The sequence below is a fragment of the Anabrus simplex genome, chromosome 10 (genome assembly GCF_040414725.1).
Source record: "Anabrus simplex isolate iqAnaSimp1 chromosome 10, ASM4041472v1, whole genome shotgun sequence".
Classification (NCBI taxonomy): Eukaryota; Metazoa; Arthropoda; class Insecta; order Orthoptera; family Tettigoniidae; genus Anabrus; species Anabrus simplex.
The window spans coordinates 2,446,039-2,468,575 of record NC_090274.1 but is presented as its reverse complement, the minus strand read 5'-3'; the positions used below and the strand labels follow the sequence as shown (position 1 = coordinate 2,468,575).

Genomic DNA, 22,537 nt, shown 5'->3' with positions numbered 1-22,537 from the left:
GCCAATACCAGCAATCCGGCTACTTTGGCCGCCATGTTTTTTATATCACGGTCTGAGGATCGGAGTCGGTCTTGGTCGTTGAACTATAGGTAATACCACCTACAGTTCAGTGGTCTTGGTATACAGTACATTCTCTTTGATTTGCGAGATTGCGATTTGTCGATACAGTGGGCGGTCAGTCATCTCTGGCAATGAAGAGTATTTAAGACACAGAGTAATATCAAATACTGTAGAGACCAAATACTTGATACTATTCCAAGGAGCATGTACCAGTGAATTTATTTCTTTCTTATGGATGGGCCGTGACATCCACATCCTCTTTGGAGCCAGGGCTGAGAGGAACGTCACGTCTATCCACTTCACTTTGATCGACGCATTCTAATCGGCAAGACGGGCCAGGAGGCGGTCCAAAGCGCATTCGTAACAAGGTAAGGCTATGAATTTAGATTAACAATTGTTTAAGTCTACGGGTAATTTAATATAATGTAACGTTAGCAGTTGAATGTTGTAAAATATTGCTCAGTTACAAAACTTACTGCTATCATGAGGTTGAAAGCTGGAATAGGCCTAGGTAACTGTCAAATTGGTACCAATTGGAACGCAAATTGCAACTTAGCTGTGAAGTAGAAATTATATCTGGAGTGGAAAAGCGCTACGTGAGTTATATTCATTTTACTCTTTATTTTTTTTACCCCATTCAATTTTTATTAAAAGGAACCATACGTTCCTTGTGGAAAATTGCGAAGGGATAAGTTACAGTAAAAGTTACGTGTAAACATCCTACTTAATTTAGGACTAATTTCCATTTTCGTAAATTTATTTTTAAATGTTGATTCGCCGCTTAAGATTTAACAGCGTTCATATGTAGGGACAGTATAAAGTACTTCATGACCACTCCTTCGCGAATGGTTGCTAAAAAATCTAACAATTCCAAAATATTTTCTTTAAATAAGGTACTTTTTTTTTTTTTTTTTGTAATTAGAACAATTTGACCTACAATGCATTTAGTTTCATTTGGAACTCGTGTTACTTAGACACGATTGGGAAGTTTCGTACCTACCGGCAGTTAGATCCCAGAACATAAAGTATTCATTTTGTATCCTTAGTACCTTTTCGTCCTCCAATTTTTAGGTCCTTGTTTAGAATACCGGAGAATCTGACCTAATGTTAGGCCAACATGTATTACAAAACACGTTTGAGGCTTACGTATATTTCCCTCTTAAGATTACAGATTAATAAACAACTCCAGACTGTAGCTCTTGTTACGGAGTGCCGTAAATTGATGTAGGATGCACCTCATATATTCTAAGAATTAATCTCTCGGCGAATACGCTAAAAATTGGAGTTTGTTGCTAAGAAAAATGCCTGTCGAAGTACCACCCGCATTCCGCACGTTTCCATACAGTTTTCAAATTCCCTTAGCTGCGGAAGTGTGAATAAATATTATAGGGTATTTACAGATCGCGGATAAGGAAAAGTATATAGGTAGTAGAAAAATGCTACGAGTATTTGCATTCACTGTTCGGCAAGTTATATTCAACTTTTCTTCCCCATTCAAACTCTTAAAAGGGACCTTACCTACGTTTCCTTGTGAGAAAAATTGGGACGTGAGACGTTTCAGTAGAATCTAGAATGGGTCTGGTACCGGTATGAAGCGAGATGAATCTTCGTAGCAAGCAAAGGGGATATCGTAAGTTTTGACGACCGGAAGCCCCTATGGACGTCAGCCTAATCAGAGGAGATGGATGTCGTGATACACATACAGTACGCGAACCTTTTCTTGAGGCCTGAGCTCCATAGTGCTGAATGGGAACTTATGCTCAAGAAAAGGTTCACGTACTGTACACAATGATAGTAGGGAGAGGGTGGAACCCGGTACCAGCACATTGCGTAAAATAGTAAATAGTAAATAGTCAAATAGTACCGGTACCAAGGTGTCTGCTCAAGGCTACATCCAGCGTCGTATGCCCTCACTCCATATTCCGAACACTGAGGAGAGGTTTGGAATTGGCACGCAACATCGTCATGAGACTTCTACCCTGCCGGTCAACATTCTGATGAATTTTCAGACCTTTTTGGATTGGAACTAACAAACCACGGTGGCAAACCATGTAATATTAACTGTCATGGTCACAAGGTGGGCTAGACACATTTTGATTTTTGCACGGAAATTAAAGTGAACTAAATAAGTTTAAATAGGCCTACTGTTTTTTAGACCGGTACTCTCCGATGGCGCCTAAACAGACTATGTTCATGGACATTTTTGGCTGTTAACGAACACGCCGTTTTGTTAACTTTTCGAGCATGTTCATAAACAGAATACCGGTATCTACTCTTGTGAATGAAACTTAACTTTTGCGTTTTTTCGTTAAAATTTCGGTTCGGACATGCGCAAGGACGCAGTTAGAGCTACGGAAATTCGTTGCGCGGAATACGAAGGGTTATTGTAAAATTCACTATCAAATCGCAAGCGAAATTTCTAATATACCGTACAGTAACTTGCTGTATTTTTAGTTCTGTATATTCTTTTAGCTGTGTTCTAATGTAGTTTAATTTCCTCCTAACCATCCATAATCACTTGTATATCAAAATACTATCTGTTAAGTGAAGATTTTCTTTATTTCGCATTTTTACAAATTTCTTGATTGTTGTAATAAAGCTTCAAACATCTCGGGCAAAAGTGAAATTTGCTTGTTTTGATACACTTAACAAATATGTGAAATGTTAAGTCACCAGTTGCTATAATTATAATTTATTATTATTATTATTATTATTATTATTGGCAGAAACTAAGTCTGAATTATGTGAATCCAGTGATTGTGTGGGATTAACATGACTATCTGTTATGGTTCTGAAAGATTCTTTGTCAATGTTATCCACACATTTGTATTTTTGTTCCTTTCAATTTTTAATACATGTGCATATATTACATATTAGAGTAATTCAGGGTTGTTACCCATTGTTTAAGAACTTCTCTTTGATGGAAAGAAGCCTTTTTGTCTTCCGGTCCTATGTGGTCAACTGAGAGTGCGGTCAGATATCTTTTGAGTATATATAAAACATAATGGGAATTTCCTAAATTTTATCGAACTTCCTATGGGCCTGTGAAGGGTGTAAGATTTTCATTACCATGGTCCCACAATTCAGGTCATGCAATGTTCATTCTGAAAATCTCTGAATTAAACACCCCTAAAATCCTCTTTGTAACCAGCCATGTGGCCCTGTTTAGTTTCATAGTCCTCATCTTTAAATCATTAGGAACAGTCTTTCTTTTATTAACAAATACTTCACAAATAGGAAATATTCCAGTGGCAGTGGTCACTTACACTTGTGTAATAATAAAGTTAACATTTACCCAGCAACAAACAATTCCATGAAAATAAAATATTGCAAGAAATATCAGTTTAACATTCTAAATCCAGCATCATCGTGTAAAATTTCATACACAACTTTTTAAGTATTTCCAGTGTCCGTGTTGGTAGTGTAACGGTTAAGACTATTAGCTGCCGACCTCAGGGGCCCTGGTTCGATTCATGGTACTGCCAGAAATTTAAGAATGGCACGAGGGCTGGTTAAAATGGTACATGTAGCTCACCTCCATTGGGAGTGTGGCTGAAAAGAGCTGCACCAGCTCGGGATGACGACTGCCAGTCCATAACACTACGGCTTATTATACTATAGGTTGAACTTGCTACTAGCTTCCACGAACCTGCTACGGGGAGAGGCGGTACTTCCAGGTGGCGGATAGGGGGGTCCTGACCGGCTTGCCGGCGGACTTGAGGGAAATAAAGTACCTCTTGCGGACCAAACACACTACCCCCTGTTGGTGGGGGAGGCAGATGAATAATACACCTACGGTATCCCCTGCCTGTTGTGAGAGGCGACTAAAAGGGGCGACCAAGGGATGATTGTATTAGGACTATGAAACTACTTGCAATCAGTACCACCATGCGGAGAACACCAAGGGTCGCTTTTACTTGCGCGAAGTACCACTATATTAGGTACGAAATAGGTTTGTGATTAGTAGCACACAGGAGCACCATATGAGCAGGACCATGGGATGATAGCTACCATGGTTCTGCCTTGCCTATGATTAGTACCCACTATATGAGGAACACCACGGGATAACGGAAGGTCCCTGTGGTTAGTACTCTTATGTGATGAACACCATAGGGTTGCGTTGCGTGTAAATGGTGCCGCAATGTGAGAAACACCATAGGTCTGTATTATATGTCGAATTTCATAACCTGTGAGTAGTACCATAATGTGTGGAATACCGCGAGTCTCTGCTACTTTTGATTAGTACCGCAACATGACAAATACCATGGTTCTGCTTTCCTAGTGATAAGTACCGTTATGAGGGGCCAATAACTTGGAATTTGGACCCCCTTTAGACTGCAAGCATCCTCGATTCAGCATTATGCTCTAGCAGCAGTCCCTTGGTCAGTAATCCTATTGTTTTTCCGTCAGTTTCTATGAATATAAGGTATTGCGGGTGGCATCCACTGATTGATTTAAATTCATATCCATCCATCCATTCTTCGTCATGTTTTGATTTCTGGTCAGTGGAGAATTTTGGGCTTTTAATTTGTCATTCCATTTCGTCTCATTTCGTACCATTAGGGGCCGATGACCTCGATGTTAGGCCCCTTTAAACAAGCATCATCACTACTAGCTTAACATTACAAGTGATAATAAAGTTTAAAACATTGGTAATTACTAGAGCCCTGATTTCCATGCACTATCAAATCTCAAAATATGCATGCATTCATGCATTATAAGGCAAAATGTGCACAATATACTGGAAAATATGCACCATCAAAATTCAGTTCCTTTTGAAACATTGTACAACTACTTTAATTTCTCTAAATTGTCATGATTTAAGCTGCTCAGTTTTGTCAGCATATTAACCATCACAGAAAATGATCTTTCTACGTCGCAAGAAGTGACAGGCGCATACTTAAATGAAGACATTTGGGACAAAGTGAAGTCAAATTGCAAGTCTTTTGCATTTTCACCACAATGCATTGTATAAGCTTCATGAATTCAAAGCCAGGATTTGAACGGATCGCTTTGTTCGAACTATCTCTAGCTGCTACAGCTACTTGTCCATGCGTTGATTGCGGATACTTTTCAATGTCCTCAATAACTAGTAACGATTGCCTGCTGCGATAATAAAAACGTGTGAAGAGTGAGTTTCGGGTAGGAAATTCCAGGGTTCAGTGCAAACCCAAGGTTTGTAAGCTGCTATCTCATTAATGCAGCATCACAGAAGTGAGTTTTTTGTTCATCAAACATAGAACAAATGATCCATCAATGAGTAATGGACAATTGAAGGTTAAATTTATAGCAATAGCAATTGTCCCAAAGAATTAGCTCTATGTAGGAACTTCCGGCTTACGTCATTGTTTACTTGAGCAACAGATAACCAAGTGCTTGGTTAATTGGATTATAGGACCTCTACCGTATGTACTAACTTTGGTTGTAACATACCTAGGATGCCAGGAATACATTCTCTCAGTCCCTCAATAATAGACATGCTGAATAATGTGAAAAAATGGTCCCATATTCTGCACACTCAACATTCATAAAAGGCACTATCGTACAAGTTAACATTATATATGTGCCAAATTCAGAAGAAAAGTCATATTATGCAATATTAAGTCCAGATATTTGCTCTTAAATCCAAAATCTTCAAATTATGCATCGTGCATGCCTTTTCTCCTAAAAAGGCCAAAACATGCAAACATGCATGGAAAAAGGAAGGTTATTTGGAATTGTCAAGCCATACAAAGTTTGAAAAGTGTAACAAGCTCATTTTAAAACATGCATTTGCATGGAAATCTGGGCTCTGGTAATTACCCAACATGAGTACAACAAGAAATTCCCTGGAAAGAGAATACCACAAAAAACTACTAGTTTCACTATCTAAACCAAGCAGAAAATCCCAAATTCAGTGTCCGTAATTTACAACTTTTACTTTTCACAAGCCCTCATGGTCTTAAATGACTTGATAGTGGAAGGAAATCTATTAGACTGCTGCAGGTAATTGATTCCAATCCCTTATGGTCCTCTTTACGAAGGAAAACTTGCCCACGTCCATATGCTGGTTTCTGGCCCTAATTTTATGCTTATGATCGTTTCTCGATAAGTATGAGGGAGGTTCCAACCTATTCCTAATACTACTCCAGGCAGCCCTTCCCGTATAGCTCTTATGAAGACCACACAGGCGAGCTCTAGATTCAATGGTATTCCTCCTATTCCCGGTTATGAAATGCATTGCTCTTCTTTGAACTTATTCTAGGGAATTTATTAAATCCACCCTGTACAGATCCCAGCACACCGATCCATAGAATCGGTCTTGCCAAGCATTTAAGTTTTACTTTTGGCACCAGAATCAGCTTTCTTGAGATTCTGCATAATAAAATGTAACCATCTCCAGGATTTAACTACATTTTCCACTTGGTCTGACCAGTTTCTTTTCTAAACTTTAAACTTCAACTCTTTCCCCTCCAATCTTGTAATTGCTCTTTCCTGTCATTTTCTTTTTAATGAAACACAATATCTTGCTTTTTCCACTGTGAATTTTAATTTGATTTTCATGCAGCCATTTTTAAATTGTATCTACATCCTTCTGAAGCAATAGTTTGTCCTCCTCGGTCTTTATTCTCCAGGTATATGATGCAATCAGCAAAGGGGCACACTTCTGATTTTATCTAATCACGCATATCATTCACGGAAAGTGTGAAAATAATTGGCCCAATAACGCTACCCTGAGTCACCTTAGACGTAACACTTATTGGAGAAGCTAGCATTTCTCCTCACCATAGTCTTATCATAGTCTCTTTTGTTTCCCTCTATTACTCGACTCTCCATGACTTAAGTCCATTATTCTCAAAGGTAACCTACCACAACTCTTCCACTGAGGCCATTTTGTGTACAGCTGCATCTAGAGATTTCATTCCTTCTCAACCCCAAGGTTGGTGGGTAACATGCAAGTCTTCCAGTGGTGTATTCTGAGGGCTACGAAGGCTATCGGTAAGCCCAAACCTCTAATGAGAATGATGGAAATCTAAAGCACATAATATAAGCATCTAACACAGTTCCATTTATAAAACTTAAAAGCAATGAGAAAAACAGTTGCACATATTTCTGAGAGCAAGGCATCGGAGACTGATATTGCAATAGGTGTGCTAGGCTTTACTCAGTCAGATCGCCACTGCTACTGTTGCTCATTGTATATATTTCCTACCTCATATTTGACTTGATTATATAGATAAGAGTAGTGGTATTTCATTTCATTTTACTTCTACATCCTTGTAGGGATGCTGTTATTAGAGTAATATTTTTCTTTTTGTAGGTAAATCTGTTAAAATGAAATGCAGTCTTAAGATTTAGTGTTTTGTTAGTCGGAATAGAACCGATGATCAAGGGTCAGACACAACTGATCTCTCGAGGAAGCTAACAGACCAGTTAATAATGGGTATGACCACTGGTAATGCTTAATACTAATGTATGCCATCTGTATAGGCTTCGTGTTTACCTAATGAGGATGAAATTAATGGTGAAGACTTCATAAACACCAGTTCTCAAGGCAGGGGAGTATGAGGGGTTGATTTTGAAACTTGAGCTGGGGCCATTGGACCAAAAGCAAGCATTCTATCCATTTAGCCACAAAGCTGGGTTTTAATTTGCTAAATCTTAGGCTACATTCTCCACTGATGAGGTGTTGACACTAAGAGGCCAGGGCAGTAGCTTGTAAAGCAGCCTTGACAACAGAGCAGGCTACTCCAGTGGTTATTGGCAGCAGACTCTTAAGGCTTGAAGTTCACTAAACCATAAAAAAAAAGTAACCTAAGTCTAGTGGTAGCCCACGTCTTGATCCCAGCATACGCCACGGACATCTTCAAAGCGTTTCAGTTCTTTGGCCAACAGCTTCTAGTGGCAATAGGTGTGCTTGCCTTCAGTGTTCGTTAATTGCACCCTAGGTCTTCCTTTCATCCTGCCTTCCATTTTCTCTTCTAAAAGGGTGATGTACTAGTCAGAATGATGAAGCTATTTCTTTTGTTCAAGGTTTCAGCCAAGGTACATGTCTCATTTATTCTTTTGAGAACATTGTTTGTGACTCATTCCATTCAGGGTATCCTCCTGCTATTCACTTGTTTCTTCCAAATTCCAAAATGTTAGTTTGCAGCCTTTCAGCAAAGATGACCTTGTGGGGATAGGCCAAATATCTTCTTACCATTTCCATCAAAATAAATACTTTTGTCACTTTATACCTTTCAGTAGATCCAAGAACTGTTACTGTTACTGCAGCCCAAGATCTGTCTGTGCAACATTAAAGCAAATAGTAAAAAAGTCTCGTCTTTCCCATTATATTTCACTACTTCAGGCTTAATTTCATCTGTTCCTGCTGCTTTGATAATGTAAGTTTACCATCTCCACTTCCTAGAGTGTAACTTCTCATTTTTCTCCTCCCCATGAACTCTTGAGACTTCAACAGATTTCCTATTCTTTTGAATGGGTTTGCCCTTTTCACTAGACCATCCATAATTATTATAATTGGACGGCGTTATGCATTAACTGGCTAAGTGCCAATTATTGGAAATCGTGATTTTAGCACCAACTAGTTTGTACGGTCGGTAATTACATATTCCTTGTACATTGATGTCCTTTATTACAATGTTAATATTTTAGTAAATTCTGAGAGCCATCCCTTTTATCTTGGGTTAGGAGTTTTGCATCAGTCGGCTAGCAGATTCTTACAAATGTCATGACTAGTTGTGCATGAAACGGCTAAGCGAAAGTTTGTCACTTAAGACTCCCAGACTCTATAGTGTTAGGCGATAATTGGCTGTAACAATAATTGTAATGGTCCACCTTTTTCAATACTATATTATGCAATATTATTGAATTACATTTCTAAACTAGACTAGTTTCAGCCTTGGCTGGCCATCTTCAGCTTAATGTAATATATTTAATACGAAGGTTGGAACTTAAATAGTGGCAACTATTTATTTACAACAGATACAAGAGTTACATGTTAGCAACTTTTACTGCCCTTCAATGTAATCACCAGGGTTGTGTATAACCCGTTCCCAGCGATGTGGAAGTTGTAGTATACCTTTAGCAGAGCCTGTTCTGTTGATGGTGCGAATGGAGCGGTAGACTGCAACAGTTCTGAAGTGAATGCCACGAAGTGGTTCCCTCATCTTCAGAATCAAATCGAAGTCACAAGGACTTAAGTCCGGGGAGTATGGGGGACGGTACAGTACTTCCCAGTCCCATCCACCGAACAAATCAACCACAGCTTGCGCTGTATGCGCCCGAGCATTGTCGTGCAAAATGATGGGTGGATTCTGCAGAAACTGTTGCCGCTTCTTTCTCAAAGCGGGTCGCAGGTGGTGCATTGACGGTCTGCCGTGGAGGTATGTACACGAGGATCACCATAACTTTCACCATACTGGGGCTCTGACAAATTTTCGACTTTCGTGGTCACCCATACTGACTCAATTAGTTCGATTGGCGTTTCGGTTTTGGCTTGTACGATTTGGCCCATGTCTTATCCAGGGTTATGATACGGCATAAGAAAGTCTTTCCTTCGTGTTCATAGCACTCAAAGTGCATCTTAGCACTGTCGTAACGCAACCATTTGTGCATTTCTGTCAAATCATGCGGAACCCATCATGATTACAAGTAATCTCATTTTGTTCCATATTGAAGATACTTAAGTATTCTTTCTTGAATAAAATTGCTGTATCCACCTATTCAATACAGTTATATTTTGTAGCGGTTAAATTCTACATGAAATATAAACACTAGTTAGGGACATGTTTCACCCTAGTTTTGGGCATCTTCATCCTAAAACTAATCTTAAGGTCAAGTCTTAAATCTATTAACATTGGAACTTTAATATTAAACTTAAATTAATATCAAATAATAACATGCTTATTACATATTTACATAGTTTACAATATGTACATTAACTAAATGCCAGAATTTGTGAAAAAAAAGGAAGCAATAAAATATTTTATTTTACAATGACTAGAAAACATTTGAGACGTCTGGATGAAAGTTTATGCAAATGTGTATGTACTGGCTAGAGATTGATCACAGCGTGAATTGGGGCTTTTCCAATTTTATAGTGAACATTAGATTGAAGGATTCACAGCTGGTTCGTTCAAAGGTGGTTATGGTCATTATCTTGAGTATATTGTTGCAAAACCGGAACCGTGGTTAAAGACGATCCTCCCAAGGTTGAACACTGCACCAATGGGAACATTAATCGACAAGAATGGCACAATATTTTAAAAAAATTATCAGATGAGCACCAATGAACAATACCAACGATGTTTCCAACATACATGCATTAACCTATTAAACATTACCATCAAACCATGCTTCTTTCTAAAGTCAAATCCAACACCTTCGACTTTAACCACGGTTCTGGTTTTGCAACAATATACTTAAGATAATGACCATAACTGCCTTTGAACTAACCGGCTGTAAAACCTTCAATCTAATGTTCACCATAAAATTGGAAAAGCCCCAATTCACGCTGTGATCAATCTCTAGCCAATACGTACACATTTGCATAAACTTTCATCCTGATGTCTCAAATGTTTTCTAGTCATTGTAAAATAAAATATTTTATTGCTTCCTTTTTTCACAAATTCTGGCATTTAGTTAATGTACATATTGTAAACTATGTAAATATGTAATAAGCATAAGACCATTGTATTTAGTATTTGATATTAATTTTAGTATTAAGTTTCAATGTTACTAGATTTAAGATTTGACCTTAAGATTAATATTAGGCTGAAGATGCCCAAAACTAGGGCAAAACATGTCCCTAACTAGTGTTAATATTTAATGAAGAATTTAATTGCTACAAAATATAATTGTATTGAATAGGTGGATACAGCAATTTTATTCAAGAAAGTATGCCAATCATTATGCTATTTTTCACATTCCTAAGCATTCCTTCAGGATGTGAAGCAGTCGTATGCAGATTCCTCGCAAGCCTCTTGGACGACCTTGACACTGTCATGCTGTACGACCTCTGGCACATTACTCCATTCAACTCCATTGTTCCTATTTGGAAAACATAGTGACGTTTCGTTAGACCGCTAGTTCACAAATGACTTTCTCGCTTGTGCACACGCAGGTGATGTGGGAAGGGCTAGTCCATTTGCTCTGAGGTAAGGTAGATATGCAACCATGTGGTATCAGCGACAATATTAGATTCCATTGCATAAAATCTCCACAGCAGTGTTGCCACTATTTTAAGTTCCAACCCTCGAACCTGAACGAATGTACACACAAATTGACATTAAAATCTAGGATGAACTATGTGTGAATCTGAAAAGTAAATTAGGCTCTAAATCTGGAGTATACTCGTCTACTCTTTCTTGTATTAATATTCACAGAATTGTTAGTTCCATCACTGCTAATCATTACAATTTCAATTGCAAAACAGAAACTGGTAAATGTTGATTCTGTAGTCAGATCATCAATCACCAAATCTACTTGAGTGGTGTTAGCAGTATGCAAGCTACTAGACGTCACTAGACCAGCTGACTCAGAACTGCTAGATGGTGTTTCCACATCAACCAACGTAAATAAAATGTAATGTTCCTGTAGTGCTTGTTAAAATCGTGCTGAAATGCTGTTGGACATTGTCAGGACGGCACATGAAGATATGTTTAAAAATGACACATTCTTAATTTGTGGCTGGTATAAATTTGCAATTCACTGCCGTGTCCATGAAGTTAACCTGAATAAATGATAGATAAAATTGGATAAAATTAATGAATAGAAGGGAGGGAGAGAAAGTTAGTCAAATGGCATAGGTTCCTCGTTGCAGCATGTGGTGCGTGGTGTATTGTTGGGTGCCTCATACTAACGGTTGTGAGATTCAAAGGAAAAGGGGGGGGGGGGGGGGCAAGGGGAAAGGTCAGGGAAAGGAGAGGGGGATGGAGGGCAAGGGGGAATTAACAATGCTAAAGAGAAAGATGTTCCACCTTTCCAATACAAAGAGCTGAGAAGAAATATAACCATCCACGAACCTTCTACGCTGGCGTAGCAGGGGGAGAGGTGAAACTCCCACGTGGCGCGTCCCAGGTGGCGGATAGGGGGGTCCTAACCGGCTTGCCGGCGGACTTGAGGGAAATAAAATACCTCTCGCGGACCAAACACACACCCCCTGTGGGTGGGGGAGGCAGGCGAATAATACACCCACGGTATCCCCTGCCTGTCGTGAGAGGCGACTAAAAGGGGCGACCAAGGGATGTTTAAATTGGAACCATGAAACTACTTGTGATTAATACCACCACGCGGAGAACACTAAGGGTTGCTTTTACTTGTGCGTAGTACCACTACATTAGGTACGAAATTGGTTTGTGATCAGTAGCACACAGGAGCACCGCGCGGTCGGCTTTTGCAGTACCTGTGATTAGTACCACCATATGAGCAGGACCATGGGATGATAGCTACCATGGTTCTGCCTTGCCTATGATTAGTACCCACTATATGAGGAACACCACGGGATAGGGAGAGGTCCCTGTGGTTAGTACTCTTATGTGATGAACACCATAGGTTTGCGTTGCCTGTAAATGGCGCCGCAAAGTGAGAAAAGCATAGGTCTGTATTATGTCGAATTTCATAAGCTCTGAGTAGTACAATAATGTGTGGAATGCCACAAGTGTCTGCTACTTTTGATTAGTACCGCAACAGAACACATACCATGGTTCTATTCTGACAGCGATCAGTACCGTTATGAGGGGCCGATAACTGCGATTTAGGACCCCCTTTTGACTGCACGGATAATAGATTCCGTGTTCTGCTATAGCAGTAGTCCCTTGGTCAGTAATACGATATTGTCACGTCTGTTTATGTGAATGTGAGACATTGCGGGTCGCAACCACTGATTGTTTTAAATTCATGTCCATCCATTCATTCTTCGTTCTCACGTTTTTGAATTCTGGTCAGTGGAGAATTTTAGATTTTTAATGTCATTCCATTTCGTCTCATTTTGTACCATTAGGGGCCGATGACCTAGATGTTAGGCCCCTTTAAACAACAATCATCAATCATCATCAACTCCATATTCTTGTGATTCGTAGCACTCGAGGGGGGGTTCAGTGTGGGTTTCCAGTACCCGTGAGTCATGCCCGTGTCCAACACCACAGGTCTGGGCGTTGCCTGTGAGTTGTACCCGTGTGAGCGACACCGTGGGTCTGCGTTGCCAGTGATTAGTACCCACTATGTGAGGAACACCACGGGAATGCCGGCGCCCGTGATTAGTACACCTAGGTGAGGAACCTCATCCGTTTGCGTTGGCTCTGAGTGGCGCCATTGTGTGAGAAACACCATAGGTCTGATTTACCTTTACGACGTACAATACTTGTGAGTAGTACCTTAATGCTTGGAACACCGTGAGTTTACGCTACCTTTGATTAGTACCGCAGCTCGAGAAATATCATGGTTCTACTGTACTCGTGACTTGTACCATACCGAGGGGCCGTAGACCTGGTTTTTGGACCCCTTTAGACATCGAGCATAATCGATTCAGGACTGTGCTTTATAAGTGGTCCCTTTGTCAGTAATACTATTATTTATGACCGTTTTGAGTCAGATCCACTGTTCTTTTGTTTGTTTGTTTCTTGTTTGTTTTTGTTGTTTTTTGGGTTCATGTCCATCCATTCATTTTTCATGACATTTTTATTTCTTTTGGTCAGTGGATTTTTTGAATTTTTTGTCATTTCATTTCGTACCATTAGGGGCCGATGACCTCGATGTTAGGCCCCTTTAAACAAGCATCATCATCATCATCAAATATAACCATAATTTTAGAGTTTTAAGTCAATCTCATGATTGTCCTATCTTGACTCATTCATGCCCGCACCTTCTTTCACCTCTGTCCACCACGGAATCCCGGAACAGATAAGTTTCTTTATTGAAAAAAATTAACTTTAAAAGGGGGAATTAAGGCGGGGCCGAAGGATGTGGGGAAAAGAGATGGCTGCTGAGGAAAGGTGCTGTGAATATTATGAAAAACTGAATTGACTTGTTCGTTTGAAGTTTCTAAAAATGGGAAGTAGGTCAAATAGGATATTTGGCTTTTCTGAAATGTTATTAAGATTGATTCGGTTTAAAATATTGATCTATACGTATGAAGCAGCTTTCAGTAATGTTAAGTAGGGGTCCTTTGTTGATTTTGAGAATGTCCATATTTGTTTTGTCTGTGAATTTGTGATTAGTCATGCATATGCTGTCATACAGCTGAAAATTTGTCCTTCAGGGCATTGATGTGTTCCTAGTACCTTATATTAAAATTCCTTCCGGTCTGTCAGACGTAAGAACTGTTGTAAATAATCCTGTATATTCCTGATTTTGAAAAACTATTGAACTTGTTTATGGATGTGGCATTATGTAAGACTTGTGTATTCTTATTGTTGGTTTCGAAAACAACTTTTACATCGTGCTTTTTAATGATGTTGGTGACTTTGTAAATTTGCTCGTTGAACATAAAGATAGAAAGGGAGTTGTTTTGTTTGTCTTTTTTCAAAGTGGTAGAGGGGTGATATTTACATTGATTCTTCATTTTTTCAATAAAGAAACAGGGTATCTGTTCCGGGGATTCCGTGGTGGACAGAGGTGAAAGAAGGTGCGGGCATGAATGAGTCAAGATAGGACAATCAGAAGATTGACTTAAAACTCTAAAATTATGGTTATATTTCTTTCTCAGCTCTTTTTTTTTTTGAAATGACTTCACAAAAGATCATAAGATGGGTAACACTTTTAGAATATTGAATAACCACCACCTTGAGCTTGAGGCTGACTAATTATACACTCTCCAATGAGTGCTGTGGCTCCTTTCAAAAAAGTCATTGATGTTCCTTCCAATTTTGTTTAGAGTATTCAAGATATACAGTGTTTCCAGAGCACCTTTTGTCCCACAAAATTAACTAGGAGTCTAGGAGACTATTCCCCAAACTTTACACCATTGCAGCCTTCCAATATTTACATTAACACCCAGAGCATCTTTGCTCTAAACTTTACATTTTCAAAAAAAAATGTCCAGGCCTATCAAAGGCACAATCTACATTTTACAATTCCAACAGTATTTACTGTCTTAGATGCTAAAGTCTTAACATATTTACACAGAATGAAACAGAATTTCAAAGGGGTGTCGAATACTCAAATCTACCGGGCCTTTGTGGAAAAAAAAACAGGTTAGTTACTGGCCCAAAAATCAAAATGAAGTGGAGGGAGACACTTGCACTCCTTGAAATTTGCAATTAAAAGATAAAACCCTATTTGGGCTTCTGGCCTGAAGTTATACTACTGAAATGACTAGATGGAGAAAATTTAAGTTATAAAAGTCAGTCACCTGAGTCAAGTTGATAGGGAACTCAACAGGGTATCACTCTATTCCCAAATTTTGGCTAAGTTCTTTTGACTAGTTTGAAAGTTACATTTTAGGAAATTACATAGTTAAAGATCGTAAACCTTCCCCTCCAGCTAGCTATAGGAGTGCCATTACCTGAGCTGCTGGTCTGCTTGATAATGGATGAGGCTCTCGCCTCCTTAATAACCACAAACACTGAACTGGAGCGATGAGTAAGACAGCCTGGTCAAATGTGCCAGGTTTTACACCCGATAGGAAGGTTCTAGAGAGCTCTGGGCTAAGGCCACACACACCTCCAATTTCCATTGGGTAATTATAGTTACAAGATAAATGTAATTGGCTGAAAAATACAAAAAATTCTATTGGCCAACAACTTAAGTTGGCAGGAAGAGATTAAAGTATTGACAATTTTAACATACCGAAAACAAAGAATAAACTCAGTGAAGTAAACCTTAAAATAAAAAATTACTTTAGGATTTTAACAGTTCCTCTTCACACTAGAGGACATAAGTTTTTTGGTAGACATCTGTAGAGAAAAGTCGCAACTTCTTGCGCTAGTTGTTGAGAGTTTTAGACTTAAGATGGCATTTTCCACAGCGCTTCATTTAAATGAAGGGGGCAGGTGTACCTCCCGGTACAGTATCCATTACATTTAGCTATGTTACGAATGGTGTTCAACTCATTTTGAAGGTCTCTTTTACATTGAAACATTGAAGGCTCGGTACACCACGCTGTTGGACATTGCTCATTTGTGAATTTGGGGGTGTGAATAATCTTGATGGATTGTAGTGACTGTTTGGGTGGGTTTGCTGACAATCTTATAACTTACGTAGCTTGGGTGCCTGATAATGGTTAAGTCTAAAACATTAATTTTCCGTGCAGTTTCGGACTCAAGTGTGAATTTTATGTGGGTCAACGTTAGATTAATGAGGGTGATAGCAGAGTCTCTGATGCTCTCATCCATACTATGGTGTCGTCTACATACTGTCTTGCCCAGAAAAGGATGTTGTCAAAGTTATCAATTTTGGTGTGTTCCAAAAAATCCAAGTAAATCTTGGTTAAGATACCAGAGGTCAGCAATACCATAGCCAAACCTTCTTGTTGATAAATATTATCGAAAGTGAAATAATTGTTGCTTATAACTAATTTAAGCATAGACATGAAATCCTGTATTTTTAATATACCTAGGCTGCTGTATTTAAATTGTTTTGAATGATGGGGTATACCTTGGAGATTTGTATGCTAAGATACATGTTTACAATATCAAATATGTGGAGAGAATGATTGAATTTAATGTTAAATTTTTAATTTATCGATCAATTCTTTAGTTTTTTACATTTGTTAAATAAAAATCTTTGAATTAATTGTGATGCTTAATAGAACACTCTGTCTATAATTAATGATTGGGCAAATGGGGACGCCGGTTTTGTGTATCTTTGGGAGGGCTTTGGCGGTGGGTAAACCTGGGTTCATATTAATTCAATTTTCTTGATCTGTCATGATGTGAATTATTCTTGAGGGTCTGCTTAAGTTTGTTGGATTCTTATTTTAATATAGGGTACTTGGAACACATCAACGCCCTGAAGTACAATAAATTTTCAGCTGTAGGACAGCATATGCATGACTATAATCACAAATTGACATAAAACAAGATATGGAAATTCTCAATCAACAAAGGACCCCTCCTTAACATTACTGAAAGCTGCTTCATACATACAGATCAATATTTTAAACCTGAATCATAATCTTAATGACATTTCAGAAAAGCCAAATATCCTATTTGACTTAATTTCCATTTTTAGAAACTTCAAACCAACAAGTTTATTGTAATATTCGCAACAAGTTTACTCGGCAGCCATCTCTTTTCCCACATCCTTCGGCTCCGCCTTAATTCCCCCTTCCCCTCCACCTCTCCTTGGACCTTGCCCCGCATCTCTCTCCTTGCCCCGCCCCTTTTCCTTTGAATCTCAACAGTTAGTATGAGATGCACAATACGCCACGTACCACACGTGCGGAAGGTCTTATATAACCTATGCCATTTTACTAACACTCTTTCTCCTTCATTTCATTAATTTTATCCAATTTTATCTATAATTATTCAGGTTAACTTCATGGACACCCCAACCTCTGTTGAGGAAGCCAGGCTCTGCCTGTCACAAGTCAGGACCAGTGGTGAGTGATAGAGTAACACCTCTTTAAAAAACCTTGGGTTGCTTGCCTTGGGAGTAACCAGGTTTATGGTAAAGACCTCAATGACAGTGAAGGTGGAAATAAAATTTATTGGTACAGTGGAACTGGCTGAAGGGGAACCTAGCAACTGAGGTTAACAGTAGCAATCTACTGCCTTGTTGGAAGAGGGATCCTCAAAGGCTAAGGGGAACATCCCCAACAGAAAAGGCAGCCACCCAACAGGCTGTGAAGGGACAGACCCCCTGTTGGGGTTGTGCGCAGGGGTGACTTCTCAGCTATGTAAAAAAAAAAAAAGTAGTAACGAAAATGTCAAGCACATGTAGAATCTGGAGTCTCAATGGCAACGACCAAGCAATGGACACAGACTAATGTAAGAATGGCTATGTGGAATGTACTGAGTTTAAAAAAAGCAGGAGCTTTCAGGAATGTGAAAGATCAACTCAGTACCAGATAGGAATAGCAGCTTTGCAGGAGATTAGGTGGAAGGAAACTTGCTCAGTTGATTAAGGGGGACTAGACAATTTTTTGTAGTAGTAGTGGTGGTGGGAGGACAGCTAATTTTGGAATAGGCTTCCTTGTACAGAGTATATAAGGTGAAGAACCAATTAATGGCAGGATATGCATATTGAGAGTTAAAATGGAATTCAATATGACATTGATCTGTGCTCCTGCTCAAACAGAAGAAACGACTGATGAGGTTAGTCCTTTTATGATCAGCTGGAACACTCGTATGATACAATTGCTGAAAATGATGTGAAAGTGATTCTAGGAGATATGAATGCTAAGATTGGAAGGGAAACCATGTATCGGTCAAATGTGGGAAAGTATAGTTTACACAAGTTCAATGATAACGGAACAAGGCTGGTTCATTTTGTGGTAAGCAAAATCTCACCATAAGCAGCACTATTTTCCCACATAAGGATATACATAAAGGAACTTGGACATCACCGAATGGAACCAGTCAGATCATGTGCTTACTCAAAGAAGGCATGGCACAGATACAAGGGATGTTAGGGTGATGAGAGGGGCAGATGCTCAATCAGACCACTATATGGTGGTGGTCAAGTTCAGACAGAGGATATCGACAACCATCTGTAACAAAGTAGAAAGGTATAAAAAGTATGATGTAACTAGAATCAGCACTGATGAAAAGGAAAGAGGAATGAAAGAAGCAATTAGTGATAACTGTTGAGGAGGAAAGCCCAGAGATACAGTGAGAAAAAATGGAAAAAGCAATACGGGAAAAACTAGACTCCAAGCTGGTTCAGGAAAACGGAGATAAGAGAAAGGAGTGGTACGATGAGTAATGTGAGAAGGCAATAGAATGAAATAGTGCAAGGAAGATGATACTTCGAAAGGATACATGGGCCGCCAGACAGAACTATGAAGGAAAGTAAAACTGTGTAGATGGATAAAGCGAATTTGGGGAAAACAAACTGAAAGACATTGAAGAATGTAGGAACGAAAAGGACATACAAAGAATGTTTAGAGGTATAAAGGAGATAAAACAGGGATGGCAGCCCCGTACAACAATATGCAGGGACAAAGGAGGAAAGATCAGTAATGAAATTAGAATTACTGGAAGATGGGAAGAATACTTCCAAGAATTGCTGCAGTAGGATGAAACCCAGGAGTAGGAAGATGAGGAATAAGGGGAACAGGACAGCTATGAAGAACCAACGTTGGAAGAGGTAACTGAAGCTATAAATGAGTTGAGAAATAATAACCGAGCTCGATAGCTGAAGTCTCTTTAAGTGCAGCCAATATTCGGGAGATAGTGGGTTTGAATCCCACTGTCGGCAGCCCTGAAAGTGGTTTTCTGTGGTTTTCCATTTTCACACCAGGCAAATGCTGGGGCTGTACCTTAAGGCCATGGCCGCTTCCTTCCCACTCCTAGCCCTTTCTTGTTTTATTGTCACCGTAAAACCTGTGTCGATGTGACGTAAAACAACTTGTTAAAAAAAGAGAAATAATAGAGCTGTGGGAGAAAACATATGAAGTATGGTGGTATAGAGTTATTAAAGGAAATGCATCGATTGATAAGAGGTAATGCCAACAAACTGGAACACAGCCATTATTGTACCAATATATAAAGTGATAGAACAAAGTGTAATAATCATAGAGGAATAGCATACAAAGTATTTGCTAGGATATTGAACAAGAGACTACGACAATATGCTGAAGCCACTATAGAAGAATACCCGAGGAAAGAGCAACAACGGACGGGGTTGTTATGGTGTTACAGGATTTGGGAATACCACCAAAATTAGCAAGACTTGTGAAAATGACTCTTTAAGCAACACCAGTTGCAAAATAAAAGCAAACGGCAGATATACCAATAATTTTCCAAGCAATCGAGGACTAACACAAGGAGATTCTGTATATCACACTCTTTAATCTGGCACTGGATGGGATCATGCGCAAACTGCCAAGCAGATTAGATGGCACTATATTCAACAGATCGTCCCAGAGTATGGCCTTTGCAGACGATACAGCCATGCTTGGGAGGAATAGAAAGTACCTGGTGGAGAAGTACACCGTTCTGGAAAGAAAAGCGGCTAGATTGGGCTTGGTTATAAGTAAGAAGAAAACAAAACACATGATCAACACCACAAATAAAACCAGGTTGAGAGGGATAGAGCAGTTTGAACTGAAGGGTTTGAAAGAGTAAAGCAGTTCAAGTATTTAGGAGGAATAGTAAAGGAAGATCATGTGGTACCAGTAGATTAAGGCAAGAATAATGGCAGGCAACAAATGCTGTTAGTTTCCATAACCTCTTGTGATCGTCAAACATCTCAAGGCAGCTGAAGTTGACAGTGCATAGAACAATTATAAAACCTGTAGTTATGTACAGATTGGAAACATGGAAAATTACACAACAAATTAGGAATACTTTGGGTGCATGGTAATGTAAAGTGTTGAAGATATATATGGTGCTGTATCCGAGAAGGGTGGCTGGAGAATTAGGACCAACAAAGAGCTGTATGAACTCTTTGTGGTTGGGACATGTGCAGCGAGTGGAGGAACAGCGAGTACCAAGGAAGGTTCACAATTAAGTATTTATTTATTTTCCACCTAGTCGACTAGGTGGAAAATAAATAAATACTTAATTGTGAATCTATTGAAGTGCGATACGGACCATGAAGCTGATTTTATGTAATACCAAGGAAGGTGTTAGTCACCAAGCCCGAGGGAAGGCGCTTAGTGGGATGACCAAGATTATGATGGCTGGACAATGTAGAGGTGGACTTGAGAAAACTAAGAATACGGAACTGGAGAAGGCTGGCCGCTTCGAGAGACTGGAGGAGACAAGTGATCGACAAGGCCCAGGTCTGTTTCTAGCACCGCATAAGTAACTTCATGGACACTGCAATGAATTGCGAATTTATACCAGCCACAAACTGAGAATGGTAAGTTTTAAACATGTCTTCATGTGCCATCCTGACAATGTCCAACAGCATTTCAGAATGATTTTAACAAGCACTACGGAAACATTTCATTTTATTTACGTTGGTTGATGTGGAAACACCATCTAGCAATTCTGCGTCAGCTGGTGGTTATTTACAGTGACTTGCATACTGCTAACACCACTCGAGTAGATTTGGTGATTGATCTGACTACAGAATTATTTACCAGTTTGTTTTGCAACTGAAATTGCAAGGATTACCAATGATGGAACTAACAATTCTGCAAATATTAATACAAGAAAGTCTGATGAGCATACTCCAGATGCTAATAATTTAGAGCCTAATTTATTTTTCAGATTTTTACACATAGTTCATTCCAGATTTTAATGTTGTGTGTTTGTACATTAGTTTTTATGTCAATTCTGTGCGACAGTAAGAGTTAATGGCGACTTCTCAGACATCTTTTCTACTAGTGCTGGAGTGCAACAAAGTTGCATTCCTTTCCCTCTCCTATTTAATGTATACGGCGAGTACATTGAGGGAGATTCTCGAGGACTGGAGTGACGGCATCAGAGTTAGTGGCAGGAAAATTAATAATCTCAGATATGCAGATGACACTGATAATTGCAACAGATGATCATGAACTAGAAGCCATCATGCGGAGGTTAGATGAGCAAAGCAGAGAATATGGTCTTGAAATCGACAATAAAAAGTCCAAAGTGACAATTGTAGACAGTTTTAATAACATACCCGCCATAAAAAGAATTGCGGATTGAGGTTGTCAGTCGCTTAGAGTATCTAGGATCTATTGTTACAAATACTGGAGACCGTGAACCTGAGATCCACAAGCGCATTGTGATTGGGAGAAATGCAACAGCAAAACTTACATCTGGAAGGACACCTCCATCACTTCCAAGACACAGCTCACCCTCGTTCGAACTCTGATCTTCCCTATCGCGACCTATCCAGCAGAAACTTGAACGATGGAGACGGTGGATCGCCGCAGGATTGATGCTCTAGAAATGGGGTGCTATCGGAGATTACTGCGAATACCATGGACAGCACACCGTACTAATGAATCGATCCTGCAACAGCTCGGCATCAGAACAAGACTGTCGACCCTTATCAACCAAAAACAACTCTGATATTTTGGACATATTGCCAGAAGACAGGAGGCAATGGAAATGCTTATCGTAGAGGGAAAAGCCGAAGGCTGAAGACCTAGAGGACGTGCACCATTACGATGGATGGACCAGATCAAGAATTTGACCAGGATGAGCTTACGGCAAGCAAGTCGCCATGCCCAAAGCACACACCTGGAGGAAGATCACCAAAAGGATTGTCGCGTGATGCCACTACAATCTTATGAAGGGTCAGACTAAGTGTTTGTACATTTCAGTTATTAGATGTATTACTTTTAGGCTAAAGATGGCCAGCCAAGGCCAAAACTAGCCCCTAGTTTAGTAATGTAATTCAGTAATATTGCATATTATAGTACTGAAAAAGGTGGACCATTACGACATTCATT

General features: G+C 39.4%; 1 long non-coding RNA gene across 1 annotated transcript in view; it reads left to right on the top strand.

The window, feature by feature from the left end:
* Window positions 1–327: 327 nt before the first annotated feature.
* Window positions 328–22,537, top strand: part of LOC136882273 (uncharacterized) — an 89,113-nt gene continuing 66,903 nt past the window's right edge. The window contains exon 1 of the long non-coding RNA XR_010861130.2: window positions 328–428. This is a non-coding gene — a long non-coding RNA (uncharacterized lncRNA). The remainder of the gene's footprint in view (window positions 429–22,537) is intronic.